We start from the raw sequence: 27,027 nt of genomic DNA, 5'->3' as shown, positions 1-27,027 counted from the left end.
GATGTGGAGAGAAGGGAACTCTCATACACTGCTGGTGGGAGTGCAAACTGGTGCAGCCACTGTGGAAAACAGTATGGAGATTCCTCAAAAAATCAAGGATAGAACTACCATATGATCCAGCTATTCCACTGTTGGGTATTTATCCAAAGAACTTGAAAACACCAATGCATAAAGGTACATGCACACCTGTGTTCATTGCAGCGTTATTCACAATAGCCAAGACTTGGAAGCAACCTAAGTGCCCATCAAGGGACGAATAGATAAAGAAGATGTGGTATATATACACAATGGAATACGACTCAGCCTTAAGAAACGATGAAATCCAGCCATTTGTGACAATATGGATGGATATTGAGGGTATAATGCAAAGTGAAATAAGTCAGAGGGAGAAGGTCAAATACCGTATGATTTCCTTCATTAAGTAATAGATAATAACAACAATAAACAAACACATAGGGACAGAGATTGGATTGGTGGTTACCAGAGGGGAAGGGGGGAGGGAGGAGGGTGAAAGGGATAATTTGGCACATGTGTGTGGTGATGGGTTGTAATTAGTATTTTGGTGGTGAACATGATGTAATCTATGCAGAAATAGAAGTATAATGATGTACACCTGAAATTTTTACAATGTTATAAACCAATGTTACTGCAATAAACAAAAAATTAAAAAAAAAAAAGAAATACAATGCATAACCTCCCAACTTGGTGATGTCATTATATAATACAAATAAATCTTTTTCAAACCAAAAGCAGCCCGGAAATTCAAAATCAAAGTTAACAGAATGCAGGATATCGTAATCCATAATGAACCCACACTTAAATAAAATGGGGGTCATAATTTTAAATTACTCATTTCTCACCAAACATTAAAAGATCAATTGGCCAACTCCAGAATTGGATCAAAGCATGTCCCGTATAAATAGACAGATATATATATACATATATTTATGTATATATATATAAAACAATAAAATCTCATCTAAAACAAGATCATTAAAAAGTTTTTTAAATCAATAAAGTATGTACTATTCTTACTGAATAAAATTAGCTGATAGCTGTAAATATACAAAAAAATTAAATGAAAGACAAAAATATTTTTATGGCAACAATTCATTTTATCTTTTTAAATAATATATTCACTCAAAAACAACATTCTAATCACTCTTCATGCAATACATAAAGCATGAGTAAATACATAATAGGAGATTGAAACAAACATTTATAAGATAGATTAAGTGGCTGAACAGAAATTTTTTATAGAGTAAATGACACACTGAAATGCTTGGTCTAATGTGTATAAATAGTGTAAAGTTATTGTGTTATATAAATATGCATGAAATGATTTGTGATATATATGTGAAAAAATAAGTAAATAAATAAATGAAATATGGTGTTATGAATACAGCAAGAAGGAGGGCCTGCACATAGTTAAGACCCATAATTTAGCTAAAATATTAAGCAGTTATTAGACAAAAGAGCAAATATCTCTAATTCTTTTCATATTTCTAGAGTATATATTATATTCCCTGAATATGCTGCAATTTAATTAGTAATCAACCAAAGGAAGATATAACAACATCCAACACTGCATGAAGTTAGTAAAATACTAAGACATGAAACGTTTGTTTAAATTTATGAAATACTAAGAAAAAAGGATGATAAAATTGCATCATATAAAACCTTGGAGAACATCAGAATAAAAAAAGCAGACATACAGAGTGCTGTCAGCAGGATGGCAGAATGAGTTCCTACCATCATGCCCCCACAGAACAATGACTTTTTCTATTATTTTATTGAGGTCATATTGGTTTATAACATTGTGTAATTTCAAGTGTACATTATTATATATCAATTTCTGTATAGACTGCATTGTGCTCACCACCAATAGTCTAGGTTTTATCCGTCACCATACATATGTTCCCCTTTTCCCCTTTCGCCCATGCCCCAACCCTCTTCCCCTCTGGTAACCACTAATCTGTTCTCTCTATCCCTGTGTTTGATTACCTTCCCCATATGAGTGAAATCATATGGTGTTTGTCTTTCTCTTTTTGGCTTGTTTTGCTTAACATAATACCCTCAAGGTCCATCTGTGTTGCTGCAAAAGGGACAATTTGTCTTTTTTATGGCTGAATAGTATTCCGTTGTAGATATATACCACTTCTTCTTTATCCATTCATCAATTGATGGGCACTTGGGTTGCCTCCACGTCTTGGTTATTGTGAATAATGCTGCAATGAACATAGGGGTGCATAAATCTTTTTGTATTGTTGATTTCAGGTTCTTTGAATAATACTCAGCAGTGGGATAGCTGGATCCTATGGTGTATCTATGTTTAATTTTTTGAGAAATCTCCATACTGTTTTCCATAGTGGCTGCACCAGTTTGCATTCCCAGCAGCAATGTATGCGAGTTCCCTTTTCTCCACATCCTCTCCAACATTGCTATTTTTTGTCTTGTTATTTATTGCCATCCTGACAGGTGTAAGGTGATATCTCATTGCAGTTTTGATTTGCATTTCCCTAATAATTAGCGATGTCAAACCTCTTTTCATGTGCCTCTTGGTCATCAGTATATATTCTTTGAAAAAATGTTTGTTCATACCCCCTGCCCATTTTTTGATCAGATTGTTTGTTTTTTGTTGTTGTTGAGCTGTGTGAGTTGTTGATATATTTTGGAAATTAACCCCTTGTTGGATATATGATTTGCAAATATTTTCTCCCAGTTGGTGGGTTGTCTTTTCTTTTTGTTGATAGTTTCCTTTGCCTTGCAGAAGCTCTTTAGTCTGATGCAGTCACATTTGTTTATTTCTTCTTTTGTTTCCCTTGCCTGAGTAGACATGGTGTTTGAAAAGATGCTCCTAAGACTGATGTCAAAGAGTGTACTGTCTATATTTTATTCTGGGAGTTTTATGGTTTCAGGTCTTACATTCAAATTTTAGTCCACTTTGAGTTAATTTTTGTGTATGGTGTAAGATAATGGTCTACTTTCATTCTTTTGCACATGGCTGTCCAAGTTCTCCTACTCCATTTATTGAAGAGACTTTCCTTTCTCCATTGTATGATATTGTCTGCTTTGTTAAAGATTAGCTGTGCATAGATGTGTGGTTTTATTCCTGGGTTTTTGATCCTATTCCATTGAACTATGTGTCTGTTTTTGTGCTGTTTTTATTACTAAAGCTTTGTAGAGTATTTTGAAATCAGGGATTGTGATGCCTCTAACTTTGTTCTTTTTTCACAGGATTGCTTTGACTATTCAGGGTCTTTTGTTTTTCCATATAAATTTTAGGATTCTTTGTTCTATTTCTGTGAAGAATGTCAGTGATTTTGACAACCAAAATCAAAGATAGGTGAACCCCATCTCTGAAATAACCCCTAGTCCATAAGGATGACCTCCATCTCAATTCAGATTCATGGGGCATTGGGGTTCAGAAATGCACAGGAACTCATTTTTAATTGCTCATCACATACCCTGTGATATTGAACAATGTGTTTGTTCAGAGACCCAATTTTTCACCTGTTTCTAGGCTCATTGTTTGAGTAGAGTCAGATGAGTTTGAAAGGTAGATGGTGATCATGTTTTGAGGCAACCTCAAAGCCAATATGAGAAGTATTTGCTATAACATATCAAGAGCAACTTTGGTTGTTATTTAGTGTATCATGAAGGCTATGGCGTTCTCCATTCTACTTCAGTCTTACCTCACTAAATATTATGCAATATAAACATAAGCTATAAGTAGAAATGTGTTATTTACCAAAAACAACAAATAAACTTATGAGTCAACAAATGAAAGTCAAGAAGAATATTGTCAGTGTTCCAGAAGATCCTGTGGCTTCCATCTTCAAAAAAATGATCCAACTTCTCTTTATAATATACCAACATTTTTGATAATTATTTGTTCAGAGAGCTGAAATTTACAAGTACACCACCTGACTTTCACTTCAAACATCAGTGTGCTTGTTCAAACTGATGGTATTTCTGGAGAAATTATACCAGGTATCATCTGATGAGGAAAATAGGGCTTAATGGTTCCAGAGAGGGTTTGGGGGAATTATTTTGGATTTACCTATTCTAATCTGAAATGAATTTTCACCCATTTATTCAGTTATTTAAAACAGGTTCTGTGTTCTGATCTGAAGAGATACAAACATCAGGAAATGTGGTAAATAAAAATAGAGAAAAATGTACTACATGAAAGTGGACCAGAACATGAAGGTGAGTATAGGTGTGGACCCAAAACTGCCATGTGGAGGTAGCATCATGTCACAGGGGTGAGAAAAGAAGGGCAATCAATAGTGGTCTGGAGGGAAATTACCACAGTCTCGTTACCAAAAAAGCCTTTACAAGAACAACCCAGACATTCTCCTGCATTTGAACCATTTTGGCATTCTCAATATTCTCAGCAGACAGGTCCCCCAATTTATGCTCCATATTTTATTGCAGAACCCCTTGGTATCATCAGATTTATACTTAAGATTCTACCTCACTAAATGGTGGGTTTGTTATCTCTTGTGTTTATCTCCTGGCTGCAACTTTGGGCTGTTCTCTGACTGAGCTGAGCTTGAAACAGCAGCACCCTGAGAGCCACCATGATGAAGGCAGACATGCCCATCTGGATGAGATTCTCCATTGTGTCTCCATCTCTTGGTTGTTTGAGGCTAGAGATTGAGGGCAAAGAGATCACAGTCATCAGAGCATACTGAAACCACCCCAAGATCCCTGCAAGTCCTTCCTTCTTTGACAGGATTTGACCTTCTGTATCCAGCCCCATACTGAGAATCTCTCCTTACTCATCCCTCTTGGGGTCTGACTTATTTTGTGATGGTCTGAAGGTATCAGCTATTCCTGAGAGCCAAAAATAGAGAATGTGGGTAAGTCCCCAGAGAAGGATTTCTGGACATTCTTCCACAGAAATTCCCTGGTAGAGAACTTCAGAACTAATTCAGCCTTTTGAAATCCTGGATAGAATTCTACTTTTGAATGATAAGAGAATAAGTTTCAGGTATGGAAAGGATTTTGTCAACATCTCAAAAGAGTGGTTGAGCCAATTCAGCTTCAGCTTATGACTTTCAGTGAATCCCTCAACATGCTCGTCCTGAAATTGAGAGACTATCTTTACTCTTCCAAAGGTGCCATGATGACGCTTTTTCAATCCCTAGAAATCAGCACCACGGAGAGAGACAGAGTCAGCTCTTTACTTCCCAACTCAGCTGAGGGTTTTCCCCTTCATGCAATTTCTCTCATACTGACCACACATGTTCATTTCTGATGCCACCCCAGGACCTGGATGGGCTGTGTGGGAGGGTGCACTCTACACTTCTGAGAAAGAAGGAGGGAGCTTGTTAAAGGGGGGGATTATCAACCCACATTCCCCAGCTGGGGACTGTGAGTGTTGACAGCACCTGAGGTCGCACTGCATTCTTTCTGCCTGTGAGGAGGAGATGACAATGGAGAGGGGACAAGCCTCCTCCGTCTTACCTATAACTGCAAGGGGCAGGAGGTCACTCTACTTTCATGAGCCCTTCCTATTGATGTGATATGCACACTGATATAGTCCTGCAGTGTGGGAGTTCATAGATTCAATGAAGAAACCAGTCCTTTTGCTGGAGTTGTTCTGGGCCTCTGTTTCCCAGTGTTTAGAAACCTTCTCTTTATACAGATGGTAAACATCAGCCTGCAGAGCCCTCCAACTCCAGATCATCACAGGACACCCTGGGGTGACCATGGGCCTTGTGTCAGCCCAGATCGAGGGTTTAGGGGGGACCCTTGGCAAGGAATCAGACCTGAAGTGTCAGAGGGGACCTTCTTAACCTCAGTTCCCCAGCTGTCACTCCATGGCCCCTCCAAGACTGGTCACCATCAGCCCGGCCCCTCTGAGCTCCTCCAAGATGACCAAGGGTTTCATTGGTCTAAAGCAGGGGTGTAGGGGAGGAGTTACCCATCTATTCCCATTCCCATGGGCCCCAACACAGCCCTGGAAGTGAGTTTCCTGTGAGAGCACATCCACTCACGCACACATACAAACTGCAAGCCTGGTCTGGGCCCCTTACTTCTGGGGTCAGATCTCAGGGTGAGCACATCTATTCTCCCCCCAGAATATCTGCCCACAAGTGATCCTTCTGAGTCCTGGGGTCTCAGGAACCAGGACCTGGGAGGTGAGTGGAGGGGACCCATCCCTTGATTTTCCAAAAACTCGCTGAGGCAGAGAAGGGCAATGAGGGTTGGAGTCCTCATACTGCCTCCCATGGTCCCCAGTGGTGCATACAGCTTATATAGACCACAGAGCCTGGCAGGCAGACAGAGACGCAGGGTGTGACAAGGTCCAGGCCATGTATGACATATCACAGTTTCTTTATCAGGAGGCTTCGTGGGAAGAGGAACAGCCCCTCTGAGGGCCTTCTCTGGTCTCCCTTAAGGATGGTGACAAAGAGACAGCAGGTCTGTGGGCATTCCGGATGATCTGAATCTCACCAGACCCCACACACTCTGCCTCCACTTCATGCCAAACTCAATCCCAGAGAGTCACTCTTGTCCCAGAAAGTGAGGGTAGAGGATGCAGGGCAGGGCCTAGAAGCCAGCCCATTTCAGTTCAAATTCTGACTCTGCCTTTTACAGAACCTCTGTGACCTGAGGTAAATCACCTCCCTTTCCTGAGACTCCATAAACGCAAATTTTCTTCCTTTCTTCCACCATCCAGGCACCAACCAGTGTTTATTGAGCAGTTACCATGCCCAGGAATGAGATTCAGTGGTGAAGCTGACCAATTCCTTTCCTGGACTCATGGAGCTCTGAGTAGTGACAAAAGGCAACACAGATATTTAGACAATGAATCCTTTGGCTTAGTTTTGGTAGGTTGTAGAGAAAAAGAAAAACTTAGAACAGAGAGACTCAATAACAGGTGGGTGTCTAGCAACCTTAGTGATGGGAGTGTGGGGACCTTCTGGAGAAGGAGAGACCAAGACAGGTAGGGTTAGCACAAGTGTGGTGAGGGACCGGCATCCTCGACCAGGAAGAAGGTGAACTAGTCTGAGAACTGTGAGGAATCAGGTAACGCTGCCCTCTGGTCACAAGGGTCTTTTCTACCCTGCAAGTTTCTTGGATTTTATCTTTCAAGTAACAGGAAAATTATCAGGAAAGGAACATATGAAGAGACTGCTGTTTTGAGAAGAGCACGATCTGTAGGGACTGTTCTGCAGGAGGACTGTACTGACCGTAAACAGTGGTAAAAATATATCATTAATCTAGTGATGAGTCAATCAGTATTCTAAGTGTTTTACAAGGATTTCTTGTGTAATTCTCACACAAACCCTGCAACAGAAATACATTCACAGTTGAGTAGGATGAGGCAGGAAGAAGTTTTCATCGTTATCATGATCTACAGGGTTTGAAAAGGAATATGCTACATTCAAACTGGATCAGGGAGCTGCCCATGAGAAGGCACAAATGTGGTAATTCCTGAGGTTGTGTGTGTCTGGGGAGGGGAGCTGGTCAGCTGGGATGGGTTTGGTTTGTAGTGAGGAGCCTGCTTTGTTGGCACTGGAGTTTAGCTCAGCCTGATCATCAACCTCATGGAATGTCAAGTGCAGATGGCTGGAATTTACTTGAAGGAAGGAGGAGACCTGTGGAAGGGTTTTGTGCAGTGTAGGGTCAGTGACAGGCCATGAGAATAAAACACCTCATCAGGGAGTGAGGGCCTGGGGTTGAGGGGCAGGAAGGAGGTTGGCAAGATGGCAACAGCAAGATGTCTTGAGTCTTCAACTGAGCTTGACTATGGTGATGCACCAAGGTCATGGAAAGAAGGGCTTGGTGGCAGAACTGTTGAATTTGTTCATTTTATGTGAGGTAGAAGAGAGTGAAGAATTGAGGACTATTCCACTCTCTGTCTTGGTTGGCTAGAGGAACCAATGGGGCTATCACAGGATGGGTGACACCAAGAGGAGAAGGAGGCGTGGGGAGATGTTTATAATTCTGTCAACTGACTCACAGTGGGAACCACCACCTCCCTCTTGGTCTGGGTATGTGGTTTTGTTTCTCCCAAATACTTCCTCTCTCTGACTTTCTTGTTTCTATAAGCGGCAGCATCTTCTCTTCATCACTCTCCATCGAAACCTCTGAGTCATTTCTGCCCCGTCACCAGCTATTGTCCTCCAGACAATAGCTCTTCATCTGATACTGTGGATTCTGCCTCCACGCTTTGTGAAATGCACTAGCTGGAGACAATTCGCAGGTTTTATTGTTCTTTTTCCATAATCAGTTGATGAACATTAGGGCTATTGCCATTTTTTGTCTATTGCAAACAGTTCTTCTATGAACACACTTGCATAAGTGTTTGTTTGAATATCTGTTTGCAGTTGTTTTTCTTTTATTTTCTTTATTGTGGTAAGAGCACTTAACATGAGATCTACCTTCTCTACAAATTTTCATGCACAGTGCAGTATTCTTAATTATAGGCACGTAGTTGTGTGGCAGATCTCTATAATTTATTAGTCTTGCATAACTGAAACTTACACCTGGAAGGAGATTTTCTACATCATATGGTAATTTTGGGTTACTCTGTGACTGCCAAACTGCTTTCCACAGTTATTGAACCATTTCACATACCCACCAGCTGTGTATGTGGGTTCAGATTTCTCCACTTCCTCATCAACACTTATTATTTTTTTTCAAACTATGGCCAATACAGTGGATGTGAAGTAGTATCTCACTGTGGTTTTTTTTGCATTTCCCTAACGACTAACGGGGTACCATCTTTCCTAAGTTTGTTGTCCACTTGTATGTCTTTATTGTAGAAATGTCTATTCAAGCCATTGGACTATTTTTCTATTAGATTAATTTTTATTGTTGAGTTAAATGAATTCTTTATATATTGTGGATACTAAGCCCTTATTAGATATATGATTTGCAAATACTTTTTCCTATTTTTTAAGTTTTGTGTTACATATTTGATCATGTTTTTTAATGCACGTATGTTTGAAACTTTGAAGTAGTTCTAGTTATGTATTTTTTTTCATTTTCATCTTGTCCTTTTAGTGTCATTTCTAAAAACTATTGCTAAGTCTCAGTTTATGAAGATTTACTCTACATTTTTTTCACATTGACACCTTGAAATTCACCATGAAGGGAGTATACACACCAGAGAAAACTCGAAAATGCCTTGAATCAATGTTTTAAATATGGGTTTTTCACGGGAAGTATGATCTGTGCTATCACTTCAAACAGCAATGTCTTGATTACAACTGAAGATATTTCTGAAGAAAGTGCATCTGATGAAAAGTGAAGGAAGATAAGACATTTAATTTTATGTTTGAAATATTTCACGCTAAAATGCTGGGTAGGAAAGTGGATTGCAAGAATTTGTGAAGTTCCCAGCTCGTTTGAAATTAAAATCACGTAATGGTTAATTGCACTCAATAGACACTAAATAAATGGATTAGAACAAAGATAACCTTTACCCTCTCCATATCTTATATCCACTACCAAAGAAGTCCACCATTCTGGTCTTCAAAGCCCTAGAGAATAGAGAAAATCAGTGGTATTGTAAAATTGGGTAAGCACAAAAAATATGTAATACTGGAAATCTATTTTAACATAAAAATATGAAAAAAGCCCCAAATTGTAGATCAATTCTAATTATACATCTCCATGTAAAAATTCTGAATATGCTTATACAAGTCAGAAAGTATGAATGAATAATAAACATCATACAGTGGGGTTAATGTCTAAGTGTTTGATACTAAGAAGTCTTTTAAATGTATCTCACCATGGTTAAAATTAAAGAGAAAAAATTCAGGAGAGGTACAAAAATCCAGAAAATTTCCTAATTTCTATTGAGAAAATAATATATTTTTTCCTAACAAAACTCGAATGTAACAGAAAAATGGACTGACATGAGTAGGCCAATAGAATTAGACATAAAAAATGTATAGATTTTGATGTGTTGGTCTTAAAATAATTTGGGCTAAAAATGAAGATGTTTTTTAAAGTGACACTCAGATACATCTTAATATTTTAATTTGTCATCATTATCATATGGTATTGATGATATCATATGGTATTGATTTGTTGATGCAAATAAAATCGATACACAATGTGGAAATAAAGAAGTGAAATTTTAATTTCCTTGAGGTTGATATAAGGATTATCAGTAAATCAGAGGTCAATTGAAAAACAATTGAAAGGTGGATAATCTGTAGTATGTTAATAGGATATAAACTTAATATAACCAAACCAGTGTCATTGCTATCTATCTTAACCAATATTTAGAAATTATAAAGAAATCAAAGATTTTCCTTATAATTTAATAAAGTAGTTGAACAATTCTTAAGTTGTGAGTGTAGACATTTTATGAATAAAACTTCAATATGCTTCTGGTCATTAATAAACCTCCTTTTTAAGCACATTTTATAACAAAACTTCCTATTAATAAGAAATTATTCTCCATAATGATTGTATAAATTTAATCTAATCCCAATGGAAATAGAAGTAGAGTTCCAATTTTTCAGCCGTGAATCTTTATAATTTAAATTTGTAAATTTACGTATGCAAGTACTGCTATGAAATTTCTCAGAGAAAGAGAGAGCAATCATAGAGAAGTGTGCACAGGAAATGCAGAGTAGACGTGAACTTCACACAGATGTGTTGTGCAGTAATCCACTAAATGATTTCAGTGAGCCGTGCGTGTTCCCTCCTTAGTCTCAGGTGTGCACTGAGTGGCTGGAGGCCCCCAGGTGAGCACGGGAGGGCCGTGCAGAGCAGTACCAATGGGCTGGGTGCTTCACTTTATAGGAAAGTGTCTGGTGTGGGGTTCACCGGTGCCCACAGCAGATCCCACCTTGGCCCAAGCAGCCTCCTGTCCTCGTCTGAGAGGGCTCAGAGACATCCTACAGGTGTAGGTGAGGGGCTCCATCTAAGGGTCTCTTAGAAATGAGAAATAGGAGTTGCCAAACGAGTGTCTGTCTGTCCTGTCTCCAGTTCTCCCAGCCTGTCCTCCTCCATCAATCCAGCATCTACCCTTGATTCCAAGTCAGGCCTGGACACCAAATGCTCAAACCTGCCCCTCTGGGTTTTTTTTTTTTTTTGTCTGGAAGATCGGCCCTGAGCTAACATCTGCCAATCCTCCTCTTTTTGCTGAGGAAGACTGCCCCTGGGCTAACATCCATGCCCATCTTCCTCTACTTTATATGGGACACAGCCACAGCATGGCTTGACAAGCGGTGCATCGGTGCGTGCTCAGGATCCGAACCGCGAACCCCAGGCTGCCACAGCAGAGCGCGCGCACCCAACTGCTTGCGCCACCGGGCTGGCCCCAACCACCCCTCTCCTTCTACTCCATGCGTCCTCCAAAACTGGTCAGGGTCCTGGGAGTAAGGTGATCTGATAAGAGGGAGTGGCTTTCAATAGAAATTCCCACAATTTTTCTGTGGGACAGGGAGGGTTGAGACACTAAATCAATGCGGATTCTAAATCTTTGCGATCTCCACAATATTGTGGCTTCCTTTTGCTAAGCTGAGACTCCAGGCCTGATGGATAAAAATCACATGCACCTGCCCCCTGTCTCCCTCAGCTTTTTAATCCTGACAAGGTCAGAGTTACTGGGAGCAGCAGGACAGACCCAGAGAGGGCTGGACCAGGAGCAGGTCTATGATGAGCCACTTCCCTGATGCCCCAGAAAGTCAGAAATGAAAGGGCCTCTGGAGGTCACGGCCATGCAGCTCTCCCTTATTCAGCTGGGGAAAGACTTTCTCAGAAGTTCACCCTCCCAGGAAAGCTGAGCCCACACAGCCTCAGCCCCACCTCCCGGCTGCCTCTGGGGGTTCTCCACCTGCTCCTGGTGTTTAGGGAACTTTGGTGATTCTGACACCAGAAATTCAGCGGGTGGGCTCCTCTGTCTTGAAACTTCAGTGTAATCTCATTTCCTCCAATAAATGAGAAATGAGAAATCTCAAATCCTCCTCATTTCACTGAGTCGCATCCCATCCGTCTCCCTTCCTCAACCCTGTCAGAGACTGCAGGGGTGGGGTGTCCCAGGGGTGGGACACCCCCTCTCATGGGCTGACTCTTATCTGTAGAACATCCCCTGTGTTCCCATTATTTCCACCATGTTTCAGACTTTCCTGTGGATGGGGCTCAGAGGAGACCTTCTGAGCTCAGAGAAGACGTGGTCGGGTGTTCCCCACCTGAGACCAGGAGCTCTGGGACGGGACCTTTTGAAAAATCACCATCTCCAGGAACAGTGAGACCACCACAGTGGATTCCACCCCATATATCATAAACTAAGTTTGGGGGAGGTGAGGGTGTGGGGCTGCTTCTCCCCAATTCAGCCTGGCTGCCCTTCCTCCAGGATGGGCCCCAACATCTCCCTCTGCCATGACTGCCCCACCCATCATCTTCCAGCCTCAGAGCCCCTGTAGCCCTGTGGTCCTGGCACTTCTGCCCAACTTCTCTGTCCCCTGGGTGACAAGCCTGTCCTTGAGTATCTGAGGGGGCATCACATCATCTGAGAGACTCTCAGAAGTGCCCTGGGTGGTCTGTGATCCCTATGAGCAAAGGGGCTTCAGCGACTCACTAGTTGTTGAGATGGGCCCTGTGGTTGGGGGGCTGGAGTCCTCATAGGGTCCTGGGTCTTAGGAAAGGAAATGGGGTGAGGGCCTGGGGCTGACTCTGGAGTCCCCACCTCACTCAATCTTTCCTCCTACATCTGCACTGTGGCTGCCACAAGATCGTCTTTCTGCATACCTGGCACCATCTAGATCCAGGTGAGGGGGAAGAGGGTGGACAGGGGTGAGAGGGACTCTGAGGGGCAGATCCCCTTCTGGATGACCCTTTCTCAGAGCCCCCTCACTCCAATCCCAGCCCAGATATCTCTTAAGGAAGGGCCCCAAATAGATCATAGGGACAGGAGACATGCCTGGGTCCCCTCACCTGAGACCAGGAGCTCCAGGGGGTCACTGGGGAGTGAAACAAGGTAGGGGTCGGTGCTGTCTGAGCTGTAGCAACTATAGGTCCCCTTGTGGTCTGAGGTCACAGGACTGATGGTGAAGTGGGCCTGAAAGGGTGCAGCTGCATCCTGTAGATGAAGGTGCTGGGGAGGAGCAGGTGTCCCCTCCTTGGACAGATGGAAGGTATCCAACCAGATCCCAGAGCTGCACTGCAGGGTCACCTTCTCTCCTCTAGACACTGAGGGCCCCAGCTGGGCAGACAGGTGGTGTTTCTCATACATTCCTGGGGGAGAGAAAGGTTGTGATTTGTAGACAGCAGTGATCTCCCCACAGGCCCTTGACCCTGTTCTGAGGGACCACCGTCCTCTGTCCAGGGACTCTGTCTGTGACCTCCTCTCAGCTCCTTTCAGTCCCTCTCAGTAAACATCTTTAATCTCCTTGCCTCTCACTCCCCCCTTTCTCCCTCCCTCTCCCTCAAGCACTGCCCCATCTCAGCCTCTGCTCCAGGACCCTCTCCTTGGACCACATCATCGCCAGGGGTGACCCTGGGCCCAGGGCCCTGAGCAGACAATCAGGACATGGGGCTCCTCACCTACGATCAGGATGTCCGGGGGGGGGGGTTCGGGGGCAACCACACATAGGAGAGGTTGTGTCCACTGTAGCATCTGTACTGGCCCCCATGGGTGAGGTTCACATGGCCCAGGGGGAAGTCGGGGCTCTGCTGCCCATGAAGACACTGGAGGGTGTGAGCCCTTAGTCCTTGGTCAGAGCGAATCTGTCAAAGCCAGCCTCTGAGTGACACTGGAGTGTCATGTTGTCTCCAGAGAGCACCAGTGAGCCCGGCTGGGTTGAGGGAGAAGGCTCCCTGTACACGCCTGGAGAGAAGGGACAGTGGCATTGAAGGGGATGCACACCCCGTATAGCCCAATGGGGCCTGCAGTGAGAGCTCCCCTTGTTCCCTCCCCAAACATCCTGCTCTGTGGTTAGGCCCCAGGAGGCCGTGTCACCAACCCCTGTCACCCACAGGGCTTTACCGGGCACCCATCTTAGGTCAGTCATTTTGGGGTCCCAGGAAAGAGATGTCCCTCACCTGTGACCTTGAGATGCGGAGAGTCACTGGGGTGTGACCACACATACGGGTAGGCTCTGGAGGAACCATAGCATCTGTAGGATCTCCATGGGAGGTGTTCACGGGGCCCACAGGGAAGAGGGCCTGCCCCCTCCTATGACAGGTCCTCGATTCCGTGTGTCGGGGCCGGTCAGCTCCTCCCTCCCTCAGCAGATGGAAAATGTCCAATGTGAACTCTGAGCTGCAGGAGAGGGACACGCTCCCTCCTGATGCCACCACAGGTCCTGGGTGGGCTGAGAGTGTGGGCGTACTATACACTACTGAGGGACAAGGAGGGAGCTGTGTTAAAGGGGGGACCATCAGCCCACATAACCCCGGTGTGAACTGTGAGGGCTGAGGTCCCCTGAGTCCACACTCTGTTCCCTTCTGCTTGTGAGGAGGAGCCCACAGTGGGAGGGGACCTGGCTCCTCCTCCTTATCTGTCACCACCAGAGGCAGGGGGTCACTGCGCTCTGACCAGCCATTCCTGCTGGTGTTATATGTACACTGATACAGCCCTGCATTGTGTTGGCTCATAGATCAATGGAGAAACTGGTCTTGTTGCTGGAGTCCTGTAGGGCCTCTGTATCCAGGGTTTAGAGTCTCTGTCTTTATACAGATGGTAGACATCAGCCTGCAGAGAACCCTGACAGCTGATGGTGACAGGGCTCCCTGTGGTGACCATCGGGACTGGGTCAGCCCAGATGGAGGGTTTGGGGGGGGCTCCTGGAAAGGAATCAGACCTAAAGTGTCAAGGGAGCCCTTCTCAACCTCAAGTGTCCCAGCTGTCACTCCAAGGCTCCTCCCAGACAGGTCACCATCAGCTCAGACCCTCTCTGTGCCACCCAGATGCCCAAGGGGGTTCATTGGTCTAAAGCAGGATTTGTGGCGGAGGATTCTTCCCCAGTTCCATGGGACCTGACACAGCCCTGGAAAAGAATTCCCTATGAGAGTGTGTACCCCCCAACAAACACACACAGAAGCTCCAGGCCTGGTCTGGCTCCCTTAGTGCTGGGGTCAGATCTCGGGCTGAGCACATCTCTCCTCCAGCCGGAAGTTCTGCCCCCACTGAGCCTCCTGAGTCCTGGGGTCTCAGGGACCAGGACTTGTGAGGGGAGGGGACCCCATCCTCTGCTTTTCCAAAACCTCATGGATGCAGAGGAGGGCAATGAGTTTTGGGGTCCTGGTACTGCCTCCCATGGTCCCCAGCAGTGCAGACCACTTATAAAGATCACAGAGCCAGGCAGGCAGACAGACAAATGGAGTGGACAAGGTCCAGGCTGCATGTGACAGGTCTTGGATTTCTTATCCGTGGCTTCACAGGGAGAGGAACAGCCTCTCCCAGGGACTTGCTCTGGTCTCCCTGAAGCTTTGGGCTGAAGAGTCAGCCAGGCCTGTGGACCTTCCAGATGGTCTGAGTCTCACCAGACCCTGCACACTCTGTCTCCACTTCATGCCAAACCCAAATCTAAAGAGTGACACTTGTCTCAGAACACGAGGGTAGAGGATGCAAGTTCCAGTTCTGACTCTGCCTTGTATAGAACCTCTGTGACCTGAGGTAAATCACCTCCCTTTCCTGGGAGTCTGTAAACACAAATTTTGTTCCTTCCTTCCACCATCCAGGCATCAACCAGCATTGATTGAGCAGTTACCATGACCAGGCATGAGATTTGTGGGTGAAACTGACCAATTCCTTCCCTGGAGCCATGGAGCTCTGAGTAGTGACAACAGACAATACAGACATTTAGACAATGGAGCATTTGGCTACAGTTTTGGTAAGTTATAGAAAAGGAGGAAAACAGAAAATAGAGAGACTCAATAACAGGTGGACGTCTAGCAACCTTAGTGATGTGAGTGTGGGGACCTTCTGGAGAAGGAGAGACGAAGACAAGGTAGGGTTATCACAAATGTGATGTGGGGCCAGCATCCTCGACCTGGAAGAGGTTGAACTAGTCTAAGAACTGTGAGTAACCAGGTAACACTGCCCCCTCGTCATATAGGGTCTTGTGCAACCTGCAAGTATTCTTGGATTTTATCTTTCATGCAACAGGAAAATTTTCAGTAAAGAAATGGATGAACAGACTGCTGTTTTGAGAAGAGCACCACTCTGTAGGAGGACACTTCTGTAGGAAGACTGTATTGATATAAACAGTGAAAATATCCAATATTAATCCAACCTCTACACGACATGTGATCAGTGTTCTAACTAGTTTTTGAGGATTTTTCACCCTTACGAAAATCCCACAACAAAAATACATTCATAGCTGGATGAGATGAAGCAGGAAGAGTTCTTTGTCATTATCATGGTCCAGGAGGGTTGGAGATGAGTCTGCTGTGTTCAAATTGGCTCACAGAGCCGCCCAAGAGAAGACACGAATGTGATAACTACTCAGGTTCTGTGCGTGTTGGGGAGGGCTGCTGGTCAACTGGGATAGGTTTGGTTTGTATGGAGGAGCTGGCTTTGCTTCAGCTGGAGTTTAGCTCAGCCTGATCATCAACCTCATGGATTGTCAAGTGCAGGTGGCTGGAATTTACTTGAAGGAAGGAGGAGACCTGTGGAAAGGATTTGTGCAGGGTAGGGTCAGTGACAGGTAAGTTTGGGGCCATGAGAAGAAAACATTTCATCAGGGAGTGAGGGCCAGGGGTTGGGGACAGGAAGGAGTCTGATGGGGTGGCACCAACAAGACGTCTTGAGTCTTGAAGTGAGCTTGACTGTGGTGATGGACAAGAGTCGTGGATGAACGGCTCAGGGACAGAAGTACTTGTTTGTTGTTGTTGTTGTATTGAGGTGGAAGATAGTGAAGAATTGAGGGCTCCTTCACTCTCTACTTTCCTTGACTAGCAGAGCCAATGGGGCTATCACAGGAGGGATGACCCCAAGAGGAGAAGGAGGCGTGGGGAGATCTTTATAATACTGTCCACTGACTCACAGAGGAAGCACCATCTCCCTCCTGGTCTGGGGCTGTGGTTTTGTTTCTCTGAAGCACTTCCTCTCTGTTCCTCATTTATATAAGCAGTAGCACCTTCTCTTCACCACTCTCCATCAAACCCCTGAGTCATTGTTGCCTCCTCACCACCTCTTGCCCCCAGACCATAACTCTTCATCTGAGTCTGTGGGTTCTGTCTCCATGCTTTTGGCAAATGCGCTAGTTGGAGACAATTCACAGGTTTGTTGTTTTCCATTCAACAGTTGATGGATATATGGGCTGTTATCACTTTCTGTCTATTGTGAATAGTTCTATGAACACGCTTGCATAAGTGTTTGTTCAACTGCTTGTTTGCAATTACTTTTCTTTTCTTTATTGCAGTAAGAGGGCTTAACATGTGATCTACCCTCTTTACAAATGTTGGTGCCCAATATGGTGTTGTTAAGTATAGCCACACAGTTGTACAGCAGATCTCTAGAATTCATTAGTTTTGCGTAACTGAAACTTAGACCTAGAAGGGGAATTTCTAGGTCAGATGGTAATTCTGGGTTTAACTTTTTAAGGAACTGCCAAACTGCTTTCCACAGTGGCTGAATCATTTTATATTCCCACCAGCAGTGTATGTGGGTTCAGATTTCTTCACATTCTCATCATCACTTATTATGTTTTTACAAATTATGGCCAATGTAGTGGTGTGAAGGGGTATCTAGGTCTGGTTTTATTTGCATTTCTCTAATCACTAATGAATTGAAAATCTGTCATATTCTTGCTGTTCACTTGTATTTCTTCGTTGTAGAAATGTCTATCTAAGCCATTGGACTATTTTTTAATTCGATTGCTTTTTGTTGTTAAGGTATCCTTTATATATTGTGGATACTAGCCCCTTGTTAGATATATGATTTGCAAATATTATTTTCTAATTTGTACGTTGCCTTTAAACACTTGATAGCACTTGCTGGTACACATGTATTTTAAATTTTTATGACACTCAATCAATCTACTTGTTTTCTTTTTTGTTTGTCCTTTAATGTCATATCTAAGAAACTATTGTCAAGTCCAAAGTTATGAAGATTTACTCTATGTTTTTCTCTAAGAGTTTTACAGTTTTAGCACTTCTGTTGATCCATTTTGAGCTAATTTTTGCATATGGTGTGTGTAAGGGTCTAGCGTCCCTCTCTTGCATGTGGATATTCAGTTTTCCCAATGCAATTTGTTGAAGAGACTGTTCTTTCCCCTTTGAGTGGTCTTGGCCATTTCATCAAAATCAACTGCTCATATGTATGGGTTTATATCTCATCCTTCAATTTTATTCCATGCAGCTGTATGTTTGTTCTTATGCCAGCACCTCACTGTTGTGATTACAAGGGCTTTCTAGTAAGGCTGAAATCAGGAAGTGTGAGTTATCCAACTTTCTTCTTCTTTTTCAAGATATTTTGACTATTGTGGCTTTTTTACAATTATCTTCAGTTAGAGAAATGGCTTTTTAATTTCTGCAGAAATGGCATTTAAGATTTTGACAGGGATTTCATTGATTCTTAGATTGCCATGGACAGTATTGTCATCTTTACAACATGAAATATTCTAAGCCATAATCCTGGAATGTCTTACCATTGATTTAGGTCTTTTCAAATTTCCTTCAGCAGATTTAAAAAAACAAAACACTACAGTGTATAAGTGTTGCGTTTCCTTTGATAAATTCATTCCTGGTGCATGTTTTATTTTGGGTGCTGTTATGAGTTGAATTGTGTCACCTAAAATAATGTGTTGAAGTCCTCAGCACCAGGACCTGTGAATGTGACTTTTTTTGGAGATAGGTCCTTTGCAGATTTAATTAAGTTAAAATAATATCATACTGATTTAGGGTGAGTCCTCATCCAATATTTCAGTTGTCTTTATCAGAAACAGAAAATAGGCACATAAGGAGAAAGTCATTAAAGATGGGGACACTTGAGGAGATGTCAGCTGTGTGAAGATGGAGGCAGAGACTGTAGTTACGCTGCCACAAGCCCAAGAGTGCCTGGGGACAATGAGAGCTAAGATGAGGCAAGAAGGATTTTTCCTTAGAGCCTGCATGGCGAGCATGGGCTTGCTGACACCTTGATTGTGGACTTTTAGTCTCCAGACTTGTAAGAGAATAATTTTCTGTTTTTATATGCCACCAAATTGGTATTAATTTGTTACAAAAGACCTGGGACACTAATACAAGGTGGAAGTATATAGTGTTTGCAAGACTGGGCTCTGGTATCTGGCAGCCTGAGCTCATTTCTGGGTCTTCCACTCTTTGGCTCTGTGACTCTGAGCATGCTGCGTGATCTCTGAACTTCTACTTCCTCATTTTGAAAATGTTGATAATGTTACTAACATCCTCTTCAGGTTTATGTGAGGACCAAATTATTTATTACATTGAAAAACTTTACAAAACTACAGGTCGCCTTGTTATCTGAAGACCATTGAACATCATTATAGAGTTTTCTATGGCGATACTGTGACACTCCTCAGCACCATGACCCAGGTCTGGTCCCTACAGCACCGCATGGGGACTGGGTACAGCTGGGCTCTGTGTGGGGACACAAGCCCATGTCCAGCCTGAGGACAGAAGCAGAGAGTGGGGGAGTGGGATATGGAGGCCACTGACCTGTCACCACCACCTCCAGGGACACTTTCTGTTGGGGGCATTTGCAACACCTGCAGTCATGGTGTAAATGCAGTGATTGGGGACTGCTCTCTTGTCCTGGGATCTCAATGTGCCTGGTTATCCTGGATTTCAGAGCATCCCTCTTCTCCAGGCATGGATGGCCACATGCTCACTGCTGTGGAAAGGAGCCTGGAAAATCTGGGATCTTGGTGCAGGGAAGCCCTTATCATGATGTTTAAAATAGAAGGAAGCATTTGTCACATGGGGCTATTGGTGAGGTGAGCTGCCTCTGGCTCCTCCTCACCTGCAAAAGACAGTTCTATTCATTACTTCCCAACTCTGCATTCAGTGTTTTCACACCGACAGCTTGAAATTGGCTGTGAAAAGATTATTACATTAAATAAATAGAAAAATGCCGCAAATAAGGGTTTTTATAAAAATGAAGTTTGTTTAGAACTGATTTACTGACACACCACCTGGCAGTCACTTCAAACCCCAGTTTGCTCATCCTAACTGATGGCACCTCTGGAGAAACTATACCAGGTATCATTTGATGGGGAGAGAAGGGCTTGACAGGTCCAGAGAGAGTTTTAGTAAATGGTTTTGGATTTATCTGTTCCAAATTGGACCTGATTTTAACTCATTTACTCAGTTATCTAAAGCATATTCAGTGTTCTGAGCTGAAGAGATGGAGGTCGACAGCACACATCAGCAAATGTGGAGATTAAAAATAAGAAAAATGTGTTACAAGAAAATGGACTAGACCATGAAGTTGTGTAAAGTTGTGGGATGTACCCTCATGTCATAGGGGTGAGAAAATATGGGGGGCAGCCAAGGAGACTCAACAATGGTAGGGAGAGAAAGTATCACAGTTTAATAAAGGAGGAATCCCAGACTGGGAACACCCAGACGTTCTCCTGCACCCGAACCATGTTTACTCCCTCGAGGCTCTCAGCAGACAGTTCAACCAACATGTGCTGTAGATTTTCCTCCAGAACCTCCTGGGCAGGTTAGATTTGTACCAAGGCTCTGCTGCTCTGAATGGTGCATTGTTCCCTCTTGGGTTGACCTTCTGGCTGCACCTTGGGTCCTTCTCTGGTTGTGTCGAGCCAGTATCAGCAGCACCCCGATGGCCACCAGGATCAAGCCAGCCATGCCGATTCGGATGAGATTATCCCGTGTGTAGTCTGGGGAGTGTGAGGATAAGAATTATGGTCAAAAAGTTCACAGTGGTCAGGGCAGAGCCAATTCACCCCAGGATCCCTGGGGGTCCACAGGGCATCCACCTCTCCTGGACAGGACATGACCCTCTGCACAAGCCCCACAACTGAGAACTTCTCCTGCTCAACACTCTTAGGGTCTGACTTCATTTCTGATGGGCTGATGGTCTCATCTGATTCTGAGAGTCATACAATGAGAGGGTGAGTGAGGAATGGGGGAAACATTGTGCTCTCATTATGCCCCCAGTTCTCATACCATGACTTGTCCACAGTCCCTTAATGAGCAGTTTCTCTCCCCTCACCAGGTTCCCTCTCGTTTCCTCACTGGATTCGCTCAGCCTCCCTGTGTTCTTTGCTCTCAGAACCTGAGTCACTTTGGAACAGTGTGGCTGTTCCCCAAGAGCTAAGGATTAGGTCTCCCAACACAGAAGTAATTGAGTGCTGTGTGTTCTGTGTTCAGTTGTAGATGCAAGAATCCATAATCTTATCCCCTACAGCTGTGAGTCCCCCTATTCTGCAGCTAAGGACCCAGGGTCTATGGGTGAGGGGTTGGAGTCATGAGCTACTAATGACCCTCTGTGGAGCTTCCCCCTGTGCCCTCATTTATTCCTGTCTCAGATTTCCTGAGGACAGAGCCCTGAGCTGACTGAGTTCGGACAGGACAGGGTCAGGGCCCCTCACCTGAGACCATGAGCTCCAGGGTGTCATTGGGGTGTGACAACAGGTAGGAGCTGGTATTGAGTGAGCTGAAGCACCTGTAGGTCCCCCCCTTGGGCTGAGGTCACAGATGTCATGGAGAATTGGGCCTGGTAATGCTGAGATTGGTACTTTGATCTAAGACGCAGCGGGGGATCGGCTGCCCCCTCCTTGGACAGACGGAAAGTGTCCCTCAGGCTCTATGACTGACACAGCAGGGTCACATTCTCTCCTGAGGCCACCGTGGGGCCAGGCTGCACTGAGAGGGAGGGTGTGTCAGGCAGCTGTCCTAGACAGAGGAAGGGTGGGTGAAGGGCTGCCTGCCCACCTTGTTCTGAACTGAGAGTCCCTAGGCCTCTCTCTGAGGACCTTCCTTTCAGTCTGTCTTGTTTTCTCTGATTCTCTCCCCAACCATCCCCTTTATCTCTGTCTCTCTCCCTCCCTGGGACTCTACACTCCTAATTCTGGCATCACCACCTGGGGCTCCCCCAGCAGGGCCTGTGCAGAATCTGGTTCCCTGACTGACCCACTGGCTCCTGACCTGCCCCCAAGATGTCCAGGGTTCAGTGGGGGCCGACCACTCAGAGGACAGATTGTGTCCACCGTAGCATCTGTACCAGCCCCTGTGGGAGGGTCTCAAAGGGTCCAGGAGAAAGTTGGCCTGAGAGAGCCCAGCCTGGGGCTGCAGGGCAAGATCATGTGGGAGGTCATGTTCCCCCTCCTTGGAGAGAGCGAATCTGTCATAGTCAACAACAGAGAGACGGTCAGGATCTGTTCAGAGGCCACGACAGGGCCCTGCTGGGTCAGGTGGGAGGGCTTCCCAGACCCACCTGAGAGAAAGACCACCTGTGGATTGCAGGGGCTGATTCTTCCCATAACCCTCCTTCTCCATCTTGGACCCCAGGTTTCCTGTCTCTCTCTCCCTCTGTATCTCGGGCTCAGGAGCCCATGCTCCCCTCACCTCACACTCTCATCTGGGACTCCCCTGGGAGTAAAGACCAAAACAACTTGTCTGTTGTCTCAAAACATGGATGGGGCCAGGATGGGACTTTCTCACCTGATACCAGGAGCTCCACTGGGTTACTAGGGTGTGACCACTCCTGGAATTTGTTCCGGTAACAGCCATAGCATCTGAACATCCACCTGTGACTGGGGGTCACGGGCCCCACAGGGAACAAAGCGTGGAACTTCCCGTTGGGGTGTTGCTGTGAGTCCAGGGCCCAGGAGGTCTTATGTTCTCCTTCCTTAGTCAGAATGAACCTGTCAAATCTCAGCTGTGAGCCACACTGGAGGGTCACATTCCCTCCTGAGGGCACCACAGTGCTCGGCAGGGCTGAGAGGGTGGGTTTGCTGTAGAATCCTAGGAGAGGAGGAGGCAGCATGTTAAATGGGGCTCACACCTCCCTCATATCACCCCAGGCTGGACTGTGAGAGGGGAGACATCCCTAAGAGCAGACCCCCTTCCTGAGGGCAGAGCCTGAGGCTGGGACCCCTGAGTGTCCTCTCACCTGTCACCACCAGCTCCAGAGGGTCACTGAGCTCCGACGAGGATGTGATGTTGTGATAGTAACAGTAATATCTCCCTGCCTCTTGCTCTGTCATGTGTGGGATGGAGAACTTGGCCTTGCCCCCGAGCTGCAGTAAGTTTGCTGTATCCCAGGGCCCTAAGCTTCGCTCTTTTTCCAGTTGGTACTGCAGCGGCCCCAGGGCCCCCTGACACCAGATGGTCACAGGCCTCCCCCAGGGGATCACAGGGCCTGGCTCAGCCCAGACGGTGGGTTTGGGGAGGGTACCTGAAAGGGAATCAGAGGCCGGGTCACAAGACATCCCCAGCCCCAGTAATCCAGCTCTCAGCCCCAGTAGCCTCCCAGAAGTCCCCCAGCTCTCAGCCCAGAAGTACCGCTCTTAATTGCCAGCTGCCCTGAGGATGGCCCCTGTCCCCAGTGAGGAGGTGGGACCTGGGACACCTGGAGACAGACTCACCTGCCCTCACTGGGGTCCTCAGCACCACACTCAGCCCTGGAAGAGAGTGCCTTGTGAGTGATTTGCCCCTGGATCTTGAGCAGAACCTCTCCTCCCCTGAGTATCCTGATTCCTGGTGTCTCCTGACAGACCAGGGCTTCCCCTTCCCCTCCTCAGATCTCACCAAGCCAGAGTAGGGCCATGAGGTTGGGAGTCATGGCCTCTTCTCCGTCTGGCCCTGGCTGTGCATGTGGAGTAGACAAAGGTGCCGGGCAGGATAGGCCGACATGCAGGGTGTGCACACTTAGATACTGGTCCTCCTCATCACGAGGTTGTCTCGTCAGCAGATGCACAGAAAGGGGAACTGCCTCTTCTTAAGGTCCAGGCTCTTGTTTCTAGGACTAAGCAGCAAATAGACACAGAGATGCCCCTTCCAAGGGAGGATGACCCAGGACATGTCCTTCCCTCTCAGAGCCTCCCCCTGGGGTCTCCTTCATCCTCATCCCATCCATCAGAATATCCCTGTGGGGTCCTCACCATGGACAGTGGTCATCCAGGTCCTGGAGACGCTTCAGGGAAGACGCAGGATCCTGCTGCACTGCAGAGCTCAGATCAGCAGAGACACACACTCAACATCTAACTGTACAGTTCAGGTAACGGTCATTGTGACTAAGAGCGCAAAGGAGAAATACAGTGAAATAAGGGAAGGAGACACCTCTTCTCTCCTGGCCCCGGAGTGTGGGCTTTCTTTCTATCACAGCCCCCTTCACAGACTTTTCCTTTTTCTTGCAACAGCGTCCACCCCCACCTCTCTGGGAACAAACTTCTAAGTCGTCCCTGCCTCCTCAGTGCCCTTGTTCCTCAGGAAGAGATCTCCTCCTCATGCTGGGGTCATGTCTTAGGTATAGGGGACATTCAATGGGTTAGTGCTATGATTTAGGGGACAGAGGTGATTCTTATGTAAATATCCCTCCATTATCCACTGCCCATGTGACCTTGAGCATCCAATCTCTGAGCCTCGGTTTCCTCATCTGCAGCATGCTGTCAGGAACCCCACTCCTCAGAGTGGTTGTGGGATTAGTGGTCCCAGGACGTGGGAGGGATCAATCATGTTAACTTCCAGACCTGATAATAATGTGTGGGGTTTGAGACATGAGAGAATCAAGGTGTCAGACTCGATAGTCAGGGTGGATGATTGATGTGCCCGCTCAGGAGCCCCCATCTGCTCCTAACACTGAGAAGTGCTGTTTATGATATTTCTGAAATCTGTAGCCACAGTCAACTGAAGAAAAAGAGAAATGAAAGTTTTCAAAATTGAGACAGAACCACAACAGATAAAAGAGGACAAGGCGGAGTGGCCACAGGTGCCTGGGACCATCAAGCGGTCATTTAGAGCGGAGGTTTCCACCTCTGTGTGGACAGGAGAGGGACCCCCAATTCTTCACATGCAAGGAGGGGAGCAGAGCTCAAGCTGAAACTTGGAAGCTGTGTGCCCCTCCCCAACATTTTAGATGGGCACTGGAATATCTCTGTCCACTGACTCAGGACTATGGTCAGCTCTGAGCTATGTCCAGTATATGTGTAGCGTTACCCAGGCATCTGACCATGTGTGAGTGTGGGGCTCATGATGGAGCCGTCCCTGCTGGGCACATCCCTAGACAGATGCTAGGTTTGGGAGAGAGGATGCCATGGGGCAGCTGCAACAATCCACCCCTTTCAGCCCTGAAGGTCAGGAAAGCCCTGGGAGAAACTCTATGGAAAATCAGGTATGTGGGAGGTGAGCATCCATAATGAATGGACATCAAAGAGAAACCCTAATAGTGATAAATAGTGCTATGAAAGACAGTCTACAGTGTAGGGAATGGGGGCTGTCATATCTAAAGGAATAGAATACTGGAGTATATGAAACTCATTTTAATGTAAGTGTCTTTAAATATCTGAAAAAGTAAAGGAGGAAATTGAATTCCTGAAAACCAACATAAGCTGTATTGTAGAAGAATATAGACCTTTAGAAATGAAATAGGCAAATACTTACAGATAAAACATAAAACTTTCATTTAACACACTCTAAATATTCTTTTCATCAAGAAGATGGTACAGCTGAAGATCCAGTCATGAAGCTAGAATGTAATAGTGAGGAAATTTGCAGTTGCAGCACAGAGAGATTGGAATGAGCAAATTAAGATGCATGGGGAACAGAAATAGAAGGACCATCTATGCTGTGAGTTTCAGGAGGAAAGCAGTGACAATGATGTCTGCAGCAGTCCTGGAGGGAAATGGCGGGCATTTTACAGAGATGCAGAAGGAACGTGTAAGTGCTGGGAGCATGGATATATCAGTGAGATCTGAGTCCTGATATTTCACAGCAAAGTGAAGGGAATTGTTGGAGAAAAGACATTTCAAACAATGGCAAAAGATATGGGGAAAGTACATTCAAAGAATTAATTGTGAATGAAGAATTCTATACTCACTCAAATTACTATTAAGGGGCAAAGGTGAAAGGGTCAACAGGGGAGAAATATGTAAGTACAAGGAGACCTGGGGCACATCTGACACGTTTGGACTCATGTCTCACATGTTAAATCCACCATCTCAGGCTTCATCTTCATGAGGGATGAGGAGGGTGTTTGGGGCAGATCTTTGACCATCAGATGTATTTTCCCCTCCTTGCAGTTGGATCATATCCTTTACTTAAGATAATGTATTCAAGTATCTGAATTAAAGAAAGAGTGAAGATAAGGCGTTTCAAGATATACAAGATTTTAGACATTTTAGTGTTTACATGCTCACTAAAGCAAAACTAATGTATGTAATTAAACCAAAAGGACTATTTACACAAAATAGAGAAACTGAGATGCAAAAGTGAGAAAAAGACGGCAAACAAATAAACATTCGGGAAACTATGTTTTTATATACAGGCACATATACGTTTATACTTAAGGAAGCTGAAAGAAAATATTTGGGGTGTGTGTGCGTGTAAGAGAGAGAGCGATTTGCAAGAAAATAAGTACTAACAGTTCAGCTAATGTGAAATGTCCTTTTCATTCCTGAAGCAGAGGACAAATAAAAAAACTGTCCAAAATTATAAATGTAAATACCAATAGGAACAATGGGAATAACTACCTAAAGTTAGAAATACAATATATAACCTCCAAACTGGTTGATGTTAATTATACACAAAAAAAATCTTGGTGACGTCAGCAACATGGGGGTGGTGGTGAGCTGTTCCCTTTGTCTCTCCCCCTTTTGAACTACAACTAAGTGGACATTCATTGACCAGAGAGGAAGCCTACACAGCACCACAGCCCGCCTGAGAGACACACACAGCTGTTGTCTGAGGGTGGATGGACTGACCCTCCGGGACAGTAGGGAGATGGGTGAGCACTCCCTACCCTTCCCCACAGCCCTGTGCGCACGCGGGATCGCTGTCCAGCCTGCTGCCGGCAACCCGAAAGTGGGAACGTGCCCCGGGGCGACTGTAGGAAGAGGCAGTGGCAGCCCTTCGCCCACTGGCGATCACTTTCCCGGCGGCGGGGTGGGGAGC

The 27,027-nt window shown here is 45.3% G+C and overlaps 2 pseudogenes; both read right to left on the bottom strand.

Annotated features, from left to right (window-relative positions):
- Positions 1–4,483: 4,483 nt before the first annotated feature.
- On the bottom strand, positions 4,484–15,243 carry LOC131397710 (leukocyte immunoglobulin-like receptor subfamily A member 6; annotated as a pseudogene).
- A 5,234-nt stretch (positions 15,244–20,477) lies between these two features.
- On the bottom strand, positions 20,478–24,130 carry LOC131397408 (leukocyte immunoglobulin-like receptor subfamily A member 6; annotated as a pseudogene).
- Between the last annotated feature and the right edge of the window lie 2,897 nt (positions 24,131–27,027).

Source organism: Diceros bicornis, chromosome 34 (genome assembly GCF_020826845.1).
Source record: "Diceros bicornis minor isolate mBicDic1 chromosome 34, mDicBic1.mat.cur, whole genome shotgun sequence".
In the NCBI taxonomy this organism is placed as follows: domain Eukaryota; kingdom Metazoa; phylum Chordata; class Mammalia; order Perissodactyla; family Rhinocerotidae; genus Diceros; species Diceros bicornis.
Note: the sequence above shows the minus strand (reverse complement) of the source record. Positions and strands in the feature narration are given on the sequence as shown.